Below are 16,059 nucleotides of genomic sequence, written 5' to 3'. Positions count from 1 at the left end.
GCTAGTGGGCAATTAATTCAGGTTAAATGAAATTGGGTAAATGGGACGGTTGGATTAAAAAAAAGATATTTTGGGCATTTTTTCTAATCATTTATTCTAATGAAATTACAATTTAAAATTGATTGATAAATCAGCCAGCAGCCCCAAAGAGAGGACAACATTAAAATCAGAACAAATCACCAAAAATGTCACTGACTAGTAATGAATTTAAGGTAAAATACCATACCTTTTTAAATTCATCCATATATTTTGTGAACATGTACTCACTCTTGCTGCTGTAAAATCCGTAATTTTTTTTAAATTATTAATTAAATATTATTTTGTAGATAAAAATTTTAATTGAGAATATTCTGAATTTCTTTTGTGCAAGTTATTTAAGTTGTGAAAAGATTTGTTATTTGTGTAAATAAGTCTGAGAATAAATTAAAAAAAAATTAATATCTTTTTAGTTTGGGTAATTATGTGTGCCAAATATTTTATTTTTGAAATTTTTTGGATAGGTTATAATTTTTTAGAAGGAAATTGGAATTAGGGTTTCGTGTGCCTATATAAGAACCTCTATACAATTATAATTGAGTCGTACCAAATCTCCCGTCAATAGGTACGTTTTTCTTCCGTAATTTTAAGAATTATGACTGCGATTTTATGAACACTCCATGTGAATACTTGATAAGTGGATTTTATATCTACTTGGAATGCTTCATTACAAGCTTAAGTTGGTGTTTAGACTCAAGTTGTTGGTATTTTTGATATGTTTTTGTGTTTGTGCATTACAGGCATTAGTTAAATGAAGAAAGAAGCCTTTCAAATAAATATGCTGAAAAGAGATCAGAATTGGAAGCCTAGGATATTCTAAAGTTGTAGATAATCTCGTTAGCTTCGCGTGGGCAGTTGAATCGCCTATTTTTGACGAGTAGAACTCAAGATACGGCCAAAAGAAGATTTGCCAGAATTTTTCCAGAATGTCAGCGCGGCCGCACCCGAACCAGCACCCCCGTGCCGCTGAAAACACTATTCCAGCGCGGACGCTCTGTAAAACAGCACGCCCACGCCCGGTTTCTGCACCAGAATCCTGATTTTAGTCAAAATTGAAGATTTTGAGAGTTCTGGTCATCCTGGAGCCTATATATACCAATAAAAAGACGTTTTAAACAACAAGGAGACCTGGGAGAGCAATAAGAAAACCTAGAGAGCACGAGACAGCTACGAAGAAGAAGATTTTTGTTTTCTTTAATATAGTTGATACTTGGATGCTTGTTTTCGACTTGTTCTTGAACCTTACTACTCTTATATTATTTTATATCATGCTTTCATTGGAACCCATGGTGACGATGAGCTCGGTTATGAACTAATCGTTATCGTGGGGTTCTAGCAGATTTATTTATGGATTTCTTTAGTAAATTGTTTCGATACCTTAGTGTGTGGTGATTGTATGATAACCTAGTATTGGTTGTGCTTATTCGTTTTATGTGCGTAGCTAACATATAAGCTAGCGTGTTAATCTCTATTGAAGCGATAGTGAATATAGAGGTTTAGAACTTGCCATGCTAACATAGGTTCATGTGTTATTGTTATGCATGATTCATAGGTAATTTTAACCATCTTACTTGCCCTTTGTAATCACGATAGATAACTTGCGCATTAAAACGTTATGTTTTCAATTCTTATAGACATATAAGGACTAAGCATAATGGGTGTCTATTCAACTTCTATCTCTTTTGTGGATGCTTGGTAGTAGGGTATTCGTACAACGAAAGTTGGCGTTTACTAGTTTCGTGTTATCTGATTAGTGTCATCACCATTACATGCTAAGGTTAAGAACAAAAAGGCTATTGAATGAAGTATTTAATGAAGTTAGGATCTCATGTTTGTTATATATATTAATTCAACTATTCTTGTTCTCTTACTTATAATTGTTAGTTTAATTCTTAGTTATAAACAATCTCAACTTATTATTTGTTTTAGCATTGGATAATAAGCATATCATTGTTGCATAGGTGCATATTCTTAAATTAACCAAAGTGTCTCTGTGGGAATGAATTTGATCTAAATCTTATACTAATTGCGAACGCGTATACTTGCGTGTATTATTAGCACGTGTTAACGTCCTAACAAGTTTTCGGCACCGCTGTGGACTCGGTGTTGTTAATTGTTTAGTTTATGTGCTTGTCATCAGTGGTCGTTATAGTTCACTGACTCGGATTTTTTTACTTTCACGATTTACTTGTTGTGTTTCAGGTACTCATTATAATGGGAGATCCAGCAGCACGAACGAAAGCGTTGATGGATTTTTCTCAACCCAAGATCAATGACATTCAATCTAGCATTGTCAGGCCAACTATCACATCAATTAACTTTGAGATCAAGCTTGGAATAATTCAGATGGAACATAATTCAGTTCAGTTTGGGGGTGCTACAACGGAAGATCCCAATACGCACATTTGGGATTTCATAGAGATCGGCGACACCTTCGGGTTCAATGGTGTTCCTGAAGATGCTATAAAGCTGAGGCTTTTCCCATTCTCTTTGAGGGATAAAGCTAAGTGCTGGTTACATTCTCTACCAGCAGGTTCTATCACCACTTGGGAGGATCTTGCTCAGAAGTTTCTTACTAAATTCTTCCCTATGGCGAAGACAGTTGCAATCAGAAATGCTCTTACTCAATTTGTACAGCAATCGGGAGAATCTCTATGTGAAGCTTGGGAGCGCTAAAAAGAGATGCTTAGGAAGTGTCCTCATCATGGAATGCCTAATTGGATGATCATCAATTGCTTCTATAACGGTTTGGGAGCACAGTCAAGACCCATGCTCGATGCAACATCAGGTGGGGCATTATGGGCAAAGAGCTATGAGGAAGCTTATGATCTAATTGAACTGATGGCTGCTAATGAATATCAGTATTCAACCCAGAGATTTCCATAGGGCAAGGTAGCAGGAGTTCTTGAGGTAGATACAGCTACGGCTATCACTGCTCAACTATTTTTTTTTTTTAGGAGTTGTCTATGAAGATCGATTCTCTGCCTAACTATGGTGTTAATCAGATAAGCAGTGTTTGTGAGCTATGTGAAGGTTCGCATGCGACAGAGTAATGCCCTATATCTAGTGAATCAACTCATTTTGTGAGCAACTTTCAGAGATCGCAACAACCAGTTCCAGACACTTATCCTCCTGACAACTGGAATCATCCTAACTTCATATGGAGCAACAATCAGAATACAATACAATAGCCGTTCCAGCAGTTTGGAGCAAAAAAATTCAACCCTCTTGGTTTTCAGCAACAATTTGCACCAAGACAACAATTCCAACTTTAACAACAAACTCATGATGCTGGTCATTCGAATTAAAAATCTGAATTGGAGGAGTTAATGCTTATGTGCATAAACCAAGCTCTTATATGCCAAAGCCAGGCTGTTTCTATCAAGACTCTGGAGAACCAGATAGGACAAATTGCTAACGCCTTATTGAATCGACTACCAGAAATGCTTTCTAGTGATATAGAAGTTCCAGGCAAGAGGGAGGCAGAAGAGCAGGTTAAGGCAATTACATTGAGGTCTGGGAAGGTTGCAAGCCCTAAAAAATCTCAAGTTCCAGAATATGAAGTTTTGGCTTAAGAAGATGTGCAGAAGGAAGCAGAAGTGGAATCAAGGAAGAAAACTGTGGAACATATTCCTCCTGAGGGTAATACAGGGGAGAAATAGGTCTATCCTCCACCTCCTTTTCCTAAGAGGCTGTAGAAGCAGAAGTTGGATAAGCAATTTGCCAAGTTTCTGGAGGTGTTCAAGAAACTTCATATCAACATACCTTTCGCTGAAGCTCTTGAACAAATGCCTAGCTATGTGAGGTATATGAAAGGTCTTCTCTCTCGGAAAGTGAAGCTCGATGACTTAGAGACCGTTGCTCTTACAGAGGAATACAGTGTTGTGCTGCAACAGAATTTGCCTCTGAAGTTTAAAGATCCTAGAAGCTTCACTATTCCTTGCACCATCGGAAACTTGTCATTCGACAAGTGTTTATGTGATTTGGGAGCTAGCATCAATCTGATGCCCTTGTCTATCTTCAAGAAGCTTGGTCTACCTGATCCGAAGCCGATATATATGTTCTTGCAGTTGGCCGATCGTTCTATTACATATCCACGAGGCATTATGGAGGATGTGTTGGTCAAGGTGGACAAACTTATTTTTCCTGCCGACTTTGTAATTCTTGACTTTGAGGAGGATAAGAAGATTCCCATTATCTTGCGGAGACCATTCTTAGCTACTGGCCGAACTATGAACGATGTGCAAAAAGGAGAGCTTACAATGAAGGTTCACGATCAAAAGGTCACTTTTAATGTGTTCAAGGCAATAAAGTTACCCACAACTAAAGAGGAGTGCTTTAAAGTAGAATGGGTCAACTCTGTCATGAATTCAGAGCCTGAGCAATTGCCAAAGTCAGATACCTTAGAGAGATCCTTAATAGGGGAATCAATTATTGAAGATAAAGAAGGAGCAAATCAAATGCAGGTTTTGAATGCACCTCCGTAGAAGAGGTAATTGGATATGCCATTCGATTCTCTTGGGTTAGCAGAGCTATGAATTTCTCAGGAGCGTTTTGAACCATCTATTGAAGAAGCTCCCACACTTGAGCTCAACCGACTGCCCGATCATTTGAGTTATTCATTCTTAGGTGCACTCCATGATAAGGGGTTGAGATATATTTTTGATGATGTAGAGAGTGGCTGGACGGATCTTTCCGTGCCTACAGAGGGTTCTTCTTATGTGCAACAGGTATTTGATAGGACTGGTGTTGGTGATGAGAAATACATGCAAGTGATTAGGAGTATGGAGGACATGCACGACATTCACCGTCGTTTTGCTGCAGATTTGACATAGGCTTTGGGCACTATTTTCTGAGCCATTGGCGTCGAGGTTGATTAGCCACCTGATCCTCCACCCGAGAAGGGTGATCTTTCCGAAGACTAGGTATGCCTGAAATCCTTATTATTACCTTCAATGCAGATATTGAAAATTTTAAGTTTGGGGGTGATAATGTAAGAATTAGTTTGTATATGTCCATATAGTTCATATAGATTCAAATTGCATGTTTAGTTGTAGTTTATTCATATTTTTGCATGATTTTTCATTTAGGACATATTTGTTTGCATTTTTTTATGTTATTATGTGAGTCCCTGTAGTTGCATTTGCATGCATATAACATGATCTCTTAGGTTAAGCTATTTCTGATTGATAAGTTGAAGTTGATTTGAGTATGGTGATAACGAATAAAGGGTGGTTGATTAAGTCTAATGAATTGATTAGCATGCCTGGAAACAAAAAAATTCACAAAGTCTTATAGGATTGCTTTAGAGCTAGATCATGATCATACTTGTTTGTTGTTAAGATTTAATCACTTGGTTATATTTAAAATTTGTGATATTCTCGTAATGACGTAAAAACACTGATTTTTAAACTGGAGAAAAACTTGGATTTCATTGCTAGTTGTTGTAAGGCTAGGCGTCAAATGGCTAGTAGTCAGATCATATTTATATGAGTAGTCTAGGGTTGAATGAGATGGAGCGAAACGCACTCATTCAGAAATCATTGAAGAAAAAAAAGAGAAAAAAAAGAAAAAAAAAAGAAAAGAAAAAAAGGTATGTGTTTATGCATAATTGATCAAGAGTGAGCTCTATAATACTCGAGTTATTAAGTTCTTAGGGGACTTTGTGTCTAGTGACCTAAGGCTTTTTATAGTCTGGGATCCGCTAACCTAACGCTCGCTACATGGGTATTATTGCATAAGTCTTTTGGGTTCATTGCACGGTCAAGTAAGCATCTTTGTTATGTGTTCAATAATAGCATGAATCCTTGTATAACTCTAGTAGAAAGGAGGTGTTGTGAGTCATTATGCATTTTACGTCTATTCTAATTATAAACTTGTGATTATTTTGATGAAAGATAAGTTATGGTTATTGATCTAGTATTGAGAGTATATTTGTTAAGCATCCCACACACACACGTTTCTGGTTTGTGAGTTGGTTTGTAAGATTTATTCGAGCTCTAATTTGAGTCATTGCATTCTTAGAGGCGTTGGCTTATTCATTTGGTTATGGTTATTATGAGGGGATCGATTGCATTATCATTTAGTTGCATTCATGGATTAGGATTGTTTTATAGTTTTGAGTCTGTTTATGCTTGAGGACAAATATCGATTCAAGTTTGGGGGTGTGATAAGTGGATTTTATATCTACTTGGAATGCTTCATTACAAGCTTAAGTTGGTGTTTAGACTCAAGTTGTTGGTATTTTTGATATGTTTTTGTGTTTGTGCATTACAGGCATTAGTTAAATGAAGAAAGAAGCCTTTCAAATAAATATGCTGAAAAGAGATCAGAATTGGAAGCCTAGGACATTCTAAAGTTGTAGATAATCTCGTTAGCTTCGCGTGGGCAGTTGAATCGCCTATTTTTGACGAGTAGAACTCAAGATACGGCCAAAAGAAGATTTGCCAGAATTTTTCCAGAATGTCAGCGCAGCCGCACCAGAACCAGCGCGCCCATGCCGCTGAAAACACTATTCCAGCACGGGCGCGCCGTTGCGCCCGGTTTCTGCACCGGAATCCTGATTTTAATCGAAATTGAAGATTTTGTGAGTTCTGGTGTGGCGCCCCAAAACCCGGGGTCAGGAGTCTCGGAAGCCACGCCATCTAAACTCTTACAACCACACAACTCATACTATAATATATAAATACTCACGCTTCACGACCCCATGCTTATCTCACACACACACGCACACTTACAGGTTATTGTCTTGGAAATGAACCATCATAACTAGAGTAATTATCAACCATCAAGTGATATTTATTACAAACCAAAATTAATTAATCTTACCGGGGAGTGACCTTTATGTAAGGCTAGTCCGCCGGCCGAATATACGTTTCTTATTTATTACCTTACATAAGTCATACTTACAAATAAGCCGAACTATAAACAATTGAAAACTAATCCAGCTTATTCTGACTACCTGTGGTACACCACCAAACAATCTACGGAACAACTTGCCATTTCCTACCCGTTTCCTGGCTGTGGTTCACATGGCAGGCATCTTGATTCACTGTTGTGTTGTGCCAATTTAAGAAAACAAGTGTGAGCTATAATACCCAGCATAATAATGTATAGTATGAAAATGTTTGTATGATAACATCATATAAGATAATTATGTTTTATTCGAAAATAGTCTTCCTTGGTGATACACACCTTCTTATGAAAACAATTATTTAAGGGATTTTATTATCCTGTGAATACCTTAATAGTAATCCCAACACCTAGGCTTGGGTTACGGTATTGCATCTCAATTCCAATTGGAAGAATTAGGACACTCGTTGAAGCCACAGTATACGATGATCAGTCATTATACGATAATAGTAACCTTTTCAACTAGTAGAAGGAAGACACATTCGTATGCCGGTTATCACCCTTGCCGCATTCGGGCTACGTGTCCCATTTTCAGGTATACATATACTTCACAAGTTCCTGAGTACACTGAGTACCTTCGCCTGCGGTACCTTCGGTAGTCCATCTAGCACACATAGTACCAGAGTCTACCCCTTCCTTGTCCTTTAAAAGAATTCTATCAATCTCGAGAACTCGAACCACATCGAAGTTCCCCAAGCCTTTTGCTTGTTGATAGATACAACTCATCTCTCTAAGATATAAGTGTATATATATGTATATACGTACTTCCGATAATTTCGGAGGAAGTACTAAGGATGTGAGTTGACCGTTGTCAACAGATAATTAATAAGGGGGAAAAGTTTCTCTTTGAAACTATATTCAACATATTAAATAAGTCGAGATAATATTCACCGACGATCTGAAATTATTCGAATGATATTCTGAAATCAGAAAGTATATTTTAAATCAGGATCTATGATTTTTAAGTCAATAATAAACCCTTAAATAAATAATAAATAATTAAATGATAATCGATAAATAATTAAACCTCGAATGGGTTTACTCTCTAAAAGAATATTTAAAATAATATTCCTCAACTAGTTTGTGTCTCCATAATTAATAATCTATAGTGATTAATCGGGTTTGAAATAAATAAATATTGGAGTATATTGTTCCCATAATAAGGAATAAGTATATAGTATTTATTATTCGAACCATAAAAGATAGTTGAGCGAATATGATCGTTGGGAAATCGTTTTTAATAAAAGTTTGAGGTATTTTAAACTTTCGTAAGTGGACGTTGAGTCCCTTTTTAAAACGTACTACTATGGACTTATAACCGTCCTATAATATCGCCAGAATGATTCCCGGGTTTTATCTTAAATCCTGACCGACTCTCGGTCTTATATAATACGTCACGCTTAAAGCGAAATAACATTTCACGATATATATACTTTATCGTACAACATCGCTATATTATGCGAAATTTCAACAACTACGTATCATGGCAAGCATGGTATTTATGCAATGATAGTAAAATAATCCTTTCACAACACAACAGTAAAATAGAGTTGGGTTCGTAAACTTTTCTGGGTATCTCTAGGTGGAGGATGCTCTAGGTTCCGCTCGGAAATCTATAACCCTAAACATATTTCTTTTCGTTAGGTTCCGTTCTAATTTACGGCAACTCGCACTCATGCGCTACTTATTATGCACCCTCTCAACTAATACTACCCTTATCATTCCTTTAAGTCATATTCACATTATGGTCACTTCATTTTCCTAAGTATCTTAGGTTCATACTTATTATCGTCGTTGGCTCAGCTTATGGATTCTCACGGTGTCTACTCGCGCGGTCTTGACTCTGATATTTTTATAAAATTTAGAAATCATTATTTTCACTTGAAATTTTTATAGAAGTTATGATACTCAATATTTTACTCTCTATAAAAATTTCATGATTTATGAACACTTTTAAGTCTACCCTTTATATTTTCAAAGTTCGTAATTCGTAGCAGTTTTTATCGCGTAAATCACTTTTAGTAAAATGACCATAACTTTTGATCCGTAAATCAGAATCAAGCGATTCAAGCGCATAAACGATCCTTATAACATTTTATATCCTAAACAAAGTTATTTTTTAAGAAACTATAGTTTAAAACTTCGGTACTTTCTGCAGAAACTTAAAGTTACGATTTGTTAATTTTAACGGAGTTGCGTTTACGATCGGGGTTTCATTTACGCCCTAACTCTTAACACAACCAGCAACAATCATCATATAATCATCAACACATAAAATCCTCTCAATAACATCATGTTCTTGAGGCAACAACAACCAACCTCAAATCTACTTAACTTAATCATCAAGATTTCATCAATAACACTCATTTCACTAGGTTTACTACCACATACTAAATGGATCTTAAAAATGAACTTTAAATAAAGTTGGGCCAAAGATTTTTACCTTTCTTGAAAGCTTAAGATGTGTTCTTGAGGATGGTGGAGGCTTGGAAGTGCTTGGTATGATTTTTAGAACCTAAAACCACCATTGAAATCAAGAAACCAAAGAGAGGTCACTATTCATACTATTCACTAGTGAGTTTCTTGAATTTATTCCACCCATCAAACCTTGATAAAAAGAGATGAAACAATTTGCTTACTTTATTTTAGTTGTTAGGAGGCTTTAGAATTAATTGGGTGATTTTACAAGAGCTAGAACTTGGAGTTTTTGAATTGGATTTCCGTTTTTTCTTCAATATTGCCGAATGGAAGCAAATGGGGATGGGGGTATTTATACTCCTCTTGGTTGCTTCTCTTGAATTCTTTCTTAGGTTGCTTCTAGGAAGATGAGGTGATATCTTTGTAATTAATTTTATTCTCCTAGTATAGCATTCTAGGTTGATTCTTGGTTGCAAATCTTAGGGACAAATCTTAATAGTTTGCTAGGTTACAAGCTAAACTACTTGGTTAGCTTCCTTAGCACACTATTTTGCTAGCTAGCTTGATCATCCTATGGTTAGATCACTATTTGATAAAGTAACCATGGTTACTTCCTTACCATGGTTTAGTTAGTGTGTTACATTTATTTAATCGTTTACGCGTTCGCTCGGTTACTTAACATTCTTCATAATACTTACTCGTAAATGGTTCGCGACGTAATTCATTTCGTATTTTTTCCTTATATTTTTAATTATCCTACTTGAATATAAATCCGTAGGGTTTTAATCTCGTAAATATATTGTGATTCCTGTAATCCTCGATGAGTCGTAAATACGGTCGTTTTTCAAAGTTTGTTTTCTTCCAAAACTAATAGCGTTTACATACACTCATTTGATACGTATACTCGTAATATCAACTCCGAAACTAATTTTCTCATGCACTACATAGTGTGGGCTCAAAAGTTTTTCCTGTCCGTCAGGGTTACTATTCATTAAACGTTTTACAAGGTCTCAAAAATTTGAGTTATTACAGCCTTCCCCTCTAACAAGGATTCCGTCCCGGAATCAATTATAAAATAAGTGGGGATATCTATTCCTCATTGCGTCTTCTAGTTCCCAAGTTGACTCTTCGACATTTTGATTTCTCCATAAGATCCTAACCAGCTTCACAGTCTTGTTCCTCAGCACTTGCTCTTTTTGGTCCATTACCCTTACTGGCTGCTCGATGTAGGTCAGGTCTGGTTGTAAATCTACCTGCTCGTATTCTATTACATGGCGTGCATCTGTGTGGTACTTCCTTAACATGGACACGTGAAACACGTTGTGCACTTGTTGCAAATTAGGAGGCAAGGCGTGCTCGTAAGCTAGAGGTCCTATTCTCCACAAAATTTCAAAGGTTCCTATGAATCTGGGACTCAGCTTCCCTTTCTTTCCAAATCTCATCACTCCTTTCCACGGAGATACCTTTAATAGCACAGAATCTCCTACTTCATATTCCCTATCCTTTCTGGTCTGGTCAGCGTATTTCTTTTGTCTGTCCTGGGCTGCTACCAGTCATTTCCTGATGAGTCCTACCATTTCTCTGGTCTGCTGGACTAACTCTGGTCCTAATATCTTGTGTTCTCCAACTTCATCCCAACACAGGGGAGAGTGACATCTTCTTCCATAAAGAGCTTCATACGGGGGCATTCCTATGCTAGCGTGATAGCTGTTGTTGTAAGCAAATTCGATCAGGGGTAAGTGTTTATCCTAATTTCCTTTGAAATCATTGGCATACAATCGTAGCATATCTTCTAGGGTCTGAATAGTCCTTCCGCTTTGTCCATCAGTCTGGTGGTGGTAAGTGGTACTCATGTTCAGTCTGGTGCCTACGAATTCCTGGAAGCTTCTCCAAAATCGGGAATTAAACCTTGGGTCTCTATCTGACACTATGTCTACAGGAATGCTGTGTCTTACTACAATTTCCTTCAAGTAAATATCCACAAACTTGTCTACGGTGTATCTTTCGTTGATTGGTAGGAAGTGTGCGGACTTGGTCAATTTATCTATGATAACCCCTATGGTATCATGATTGGTCTTTGTTCTTGGTAAGCCTGTCACAAAATCCATGGCTATATGCTCCCATTTCCATTCTGGAATCTCTAGGGGTCGTAATAGTCCACTAGGTCGCTGATGTTCAGCCTTCACTCTCTGGCATGTCAAGCACTTGCTGACCTACTCTGCTACTTCTCTCTTCATGTTAGGCCACCAATAATATTCCTTAAGGTCACGGTACATTTTTGTACTTCCTGGGTGGATTGAATATCTAGAGCTGTGCCCTTCGTGCAGCAGCTCATCCTTTAACTCTTGCACATTTGGAATCCAAATTCGGGACGCATACCTCATGATCCCTTTCTCGTCCTTCTCGCATCTTACTTCTTCACCGGTCAACATTCCTCTTTCCTCACTCATCTTCTTTTCCTGACATACTCGTATCTTTTCAGTAAGCTCTGGCACTAGCTTAATCTCAAATAATCCTTCCGTTCTCCTACCGGTCATCCTCATGTCAATTTCCATCTTCTCAAATTCCTTAATCAACTCCTCCGATGTCATTATCATCTTGAGTCTTTCCTTCCTACTAAGGGCATTGGCCACCACATTGGCTTTACCCGAGTGATACAAAATTTCACAGTCGTAGTCTTTTATCAACTCTAACCATCTCCTCTGTCTCATGTTTAGTTCCTTTTGAGTGAAAATATATTTGAGGCTTTTATGGTCAGTTTAGATCTCACATTTCTCACCGTATAGGTAGTGTCTCCAAATTTTTAGGGCAAACACTATGGCTGCTAATTCTAGATCATGTGTAGGGTATCTGCTCTCATATTCCTTCAATTTCCGAGAGGCATACGCTATAATTTTGTCATGCTGCATCAGTACACATCCTAATCCTTTAAGCGATGCGTCGCTGTATATCACAAACTCTCCCTTTCCATCGGGAAGAGCGAGCACTGGTGCTGGCACCAGCCTCCTTTTCAGTTCTTGAAAACTCTCCTCACATTTCTCTGTCCATACAAACGTTTCTGCCTTCCGGGTAAGTCTAGTCAGTGGACCGGCTATCTTAGCAAAGTCTTGCACGAATCTTCGGTAATATCCTGCTAAACCCACAAAGCTCCTAACCTCTGTTGGGGTAGTTGGTCTTTCCCAATTGGATACCGCCTCTATTTTGGCAGGGTCAACTAAAACTCCTTTTCTACTCACCACATGTCCTAGAAACCGAACTTCTCTCAACCAAAACTCGCACTTCGAGAACTTGGCATACAATTTCTCATTCCTCAAGATTTCTAAGACTATCCTCAAATGTTCTGCGTGTTCTTGCTCTATCTTTGAGTAGATCAGAATATTGTTTATGAAAACTATCACACATATATCCATGTACTTTTTAAACACTCTGTTCATTAAATCCATAAAGGCTGCGGGTGCATTGGTTAACCCAAACGAGATAACTAAGAACTCATAGTGTCCATACATAGTGCGAAAAGCAGTCTTTGGTATATCTTCCGGTTTGATTTGCAACTGGTGATATCCTATTCTTAAATCTATTTTGGAAAAATGTACAGCTCCCTTAAATTGGTCGAATAGGTCATCAATTCTGGGGAGAGGGTACCTATTCTTAATAGTCAGCTTATTCAACTCTCGATAATCTATGCATAATCTCATACTACCGTCCTTTTTCTTTACGAACAGCACTGGCGCTCCCCATGGCAACACAATGGGTCTTATCATTCCATTATCTAATAACTCTTGTAGTTGAGAAGCTAGTTCCTTCATTGCAACTGGGGCTAGCCTATATGGGGCGTTGGATACTGGTGCCGTTCCTGGTGCTAACTCTATAGCGAACTCTATTTCTCGGTCAGGTGGCAATCCTGGTAAGTTCTCTGGAAATACATCCTTGAATTCGTTTACTACGGGTATGACCTGTATATTAGGGACTTCCTTCTTGGTATCTATCACATAAGCCAAATAGGCCTCGTTACCTTTCCTTAACAATCTTTTTGCCTGTAGCATGGTTAGAAATTCCTGGTTTTGTCGTTGACCTTTAAATACTACTTCTTTTTCATTCTGCACTCTTATCTTTACCTTCTTTCATTCACAATCTATTTGCGCTTCGTTACTGGATAACCAATCCATTCCTAAGATTACATCAAATTCTCCTAACGCGAATGGGATTAGATCAACCTCGAAGATCTTCCCTTCTAATTTCAACTTGCACTTAGGGTGTACTTGATTTACAGGGATTATTTCTCTGTTTTTTATTTCCACTCATAATATCTCACGTAAGGGTATGGCATTAAGTTTTAACTTTTTAGGACATTTGCATGTTCGGAATTTAACAAAAGGGTACCTACTATCATGTTAGTGTTTCAGACAGCATCTTGAACAGTCATGTTGAAGGTCCTAGCATTTGGGGGTTGGTTGGATACAACTTTGCTCATCCCTGAGGCTGGGGGCTTCAACGTTGGGCAATCTTTTCTCATATGTCCTACATTTCCACATTGGAAACACGTTATATTAGGCCGGGTGCAGTTGTTGGCAAGGTGTCCGATTTGGTCACACCAGTAACATCACAGAGGGGCTCTTATCTGGGTACACACTCCAAGGTGTCTCTGTTAGTCCCTTAACAATATAGCAAGAATTACAGAAGGGGGGTTGAATGGAATTCTTTACCTTTTTCTTGAAATAAAACTGTTCAACTCGATTATAGATATATCTGTTTTGATTAGCACAATGCGGAATATAAACTTTAATGAATCAAAACAAGAGTAATTAAAAACAAGAGTCTTTAAAAACTTTCTGGTGGATTTAAACAATTCCACCAGAGATATATATTAATATATCTAGAGAACTCTGTGTGCTGAAATGCTCACAGTTGCTTTTACAAGATAGAACAACTAAGAACACAGGAAATGCTAAAGATAGTGCTTACAAAGATTTCTCTGTGTTTGTTTCTAAGCTCACTTAGTTTTCTTAGTTATTTTATATTTGCTACTCTCTTGGTTTATATATATTACCAAGATTATAAAGTCAAAAGAACTGAATAAATATAAAATCCAACAATCTTGATCTTTGCTGCTTTTCGTCCTCTATTACCCAGTTAATAGGCTTCCACAATGTTTGTATCTAATCTCGACGGCTGTGTGTCAGCTTTCACTGTTCAACTGATGTTTGAATCTTGATATTATCATCCGTCGACTTTCAGATCATCCGTCGATGACTTAATTGATCATCCGTCGACTGCTATTTTGAACATCTGTTGAAAGTCATTTGATCATCCGTCGAAGCTTTGTTAAGCATCCGTTGATAGCTATTTTGGCACTTGACTTCATTTCACTTATACAGAATTACAAGACATTGCTTATGTACAGTTAATCAACCTATTCTGCATATCTAGTCAAAGTCAACATGACTTATATGCTACTACAGATTCTATACAAAGGTGCATACAACACTGTGCTACAAACTTATCATTATATAAGCTACTCACTCGATGGATAATAAATTACTCATCCGTCGGTACTCAAACTGAGTTATCCGTCGGGACTATAATTCTTATCCGTCGAGTGCTACATTATTTCACTAAGTAAAATCTACTTGGATGTTTTGTTTAGGTAATCATCAAGTGCACAACATATTCACAACAATCTCCCCCAATTTATGTCTACTGGAATTGTAGCCATAAATTAAGAGACACTTGATGATAACAAAACATCCTAAACATATATCTTTAAAGATAAGTAGATAAAATTGAAAGTGCTTCAATTTAAACAAGGTATACAAGGTTTGGCTCACAGTCAATTCAAGATGCTCCTCTAGCCTGAGCAGATTTTTCTAGTTTCTTGAAGGTCTGGATCTTCTTCCAAGCTTTCTGTTATTTTCTTCAATTTGATTCTGGAGCTGTCTGTGGAATTCTAATTCATCAGATACTGAGAGATCTAATATTTCTTGCATTTCCAAAAGAGTCTCATTGCTAGAGATACTCAATTGGTCTTCTAGTCTGAAGAATCTTCTCACACCCTTGTCATCCATGAATTCCATCAGCCAGTAGGGCCTTAGATGCACTCTTCTCCCTGTGTATGGGATGATAAGAGTTTTGGGTAGTGCATCTTTGGCTCTAACACTCCTTAGCTCTTCAATCTTCTTCAATACTAATCTTCTTGCAGTTACATTAAACCCAAAGTTTTTCTTGAAAGATGAATAGACTTTGATCAACACAGCTTGGCTTTCTTGAAGTATCCTGTGAAGAGGCCACCGAATCTCCCTTCCTCCTTTGTACTTGAATACCAACCTTTTAGGTAGGTTTCTGTATGCATCAATTGCCCTTACCTCACCCAGCTCCTCCAGATAAAGGTTTCGGTCTGAAAATTCCTTGATGTCACACAAGTACAAGTAGTCTTCCTTGTTGATCTTGGGTTGAGCTTTGACTACTGCCTTAGATTTGAGAGGTGACAGCTTCACTTTCTTGACTGCCCTTGATTTTATCCTTCTTGGCTTGGTGAGAATTGGCAAGTTGAAGTCAGGAATTGGTAATTTATCCCACTCTATTGGCTCATCCTTTGGCACAATAGGCTCTCCATGTATGTTCCTGTAGGGGTCTACCACCCTTATGTCTTCAAATACCACAGAGGGCTTTGATGCTTGAGTTTCAGCTTTAGTGGAT

General features: G+C 37.6%; 1 non-coding gene across 1 annotated transcript; it reads right to left on the bottom strand.

Moving 5' to 3' along the window:
* Positions 1 to 2,640: 2,640 nt before the first annotated feature.
* Positions 2,641 to 2,747, bottom strand: LOC141716203 (small nucleolar RNA R71). Its single transcript, XR_012572920.1, has one exon. It is a non-coding gene; the product is annotated as a small nucleolar RNA R71 (small nucleolar RNA).
* Positions 2,748 to 16,059: the final 13,312 nt, after the last annotated feature.

Source organism: Apium graveolens, chromosome 3, assembly GCF_009905375.1.
Source record: "Apium graveolens cultivar Ventura chromosome 3, ASM990537v1, whole genome shotgun sequence".
NCBI lineage: Eukaryota > Viridiplantae > Streptophyta > Magnoliopsida > Apiales > Apiaceae > Apium > Apium graveolens.
The sequence above is the reverse complement of the archived record's forward strand: the minus strand, read 5'-3'. Positions and strand labels throughout refer to the sequence as shown.